The following is a 1,207-nucleotide window of genomic DNA, read 5'->3' on the forward strand; positions in this document are numbered from 1 at the left end:
GCCCTTGTGCTTGCCAGGGAAGCGCATATTCCACTGAGCCATCTCCCCGGCCCAAGAGTTTTATATTTTTATTTTTTGGCGAAACTGGGATTGAACTCAGGACCTTGTGCTTGCCAGGCAAGCACTTATTCTACTGAGCCATCTCCCCGGCCCCTTACCTATTTTATGTTGCAGCAAATTGTTTCTGTTCCAGTATTTAGTCTTTGATCCATTTTGATTTTATAGGTATGGGTTTAGAGTCAATCTTCTGCTGTTCAGTTTTCCTATTACCCTGCTTAAAAACTTTCTTTTCTTTTCTTTTTCTGGTCTTTTTGAGACAGGGTCTTGCTATGCAGTTCGGGCTGGACTTGAACTCACTTTGTAGCCCAGGCTGGCCTCGATCCTCCTTTCTCAGCCTCCCGAGTGCTGGGATTACAGGTGTGTACCACCATGCTTGGCATTGTTGTCTTCAAATTAGTTGTGTAGATTAACAAATATAAACATAGAAAATTAGTAAAAGAAAGTTATAAGAAATTGAAAAGGAGAAGAAAAATATTTAAGCATTAGCTGCTCCTTATAATAGACCAGAAGAAATCAGCAGTATAATTACCCAAGCTATCCTGAATATACACATAAATATATCTTTTCCCTTTCATCTTTCTTTTATCCTTTTCCACATCCCAGTTGTTCCTCCCCTTTGAACAGTTTTTTTTCTTTCATAGTATCTATTATACCCTTCTGATTTTATTTGTTCTTTCAGGTTCTTACACTAATGGGACAAAATGATGTTTTCACATGCAGGTCTGGTTTATTTCACTTATGAGTATGATCTCTATTTGTATCCATTTACCTATATAAGCCTTGATTTTATATTTTTTATAGCTGAATAACAATACTCCATTGTATAAAAATACTACACTTTTTTTTATCCATTACCCAGATGATGGGCATTTGGGTTGTTCTAAGATGTAGTTATGAAAACTTGTGCTGCTATAAACATGGGTGCACATATATCACTGTATTATGATATTTTCAGTTCTTTTGGAAAAATACCAGAAGGGGAATATCTGGGTTGAATGGGACCTCTAAACCGAGATTTGTAAGTAATATCCACACTGATTTCCATAATGGTTGTACCAGTTTACACTCTCAGCATGGAAGAAGTGTTCTTTTCTTTCCATAACCCCTCCACCAGCATTTGTTATTGGTTAACAACTTCTTCTTCTTC

This window comes from Octodon degus, unplaced genomic scaffold (genome assembly GCF_000260255.1).
Source record: "Octodon degus isolate 3935 unplaced genomic scaffold, OctDeg1.0 scaffold00352, whole genome shotgun sequence".
NCBI lineage: Eukaryota > Metazoa > Chordata > Mammalia > Rodentia > Octodontidae > Octodon > Octodon degus.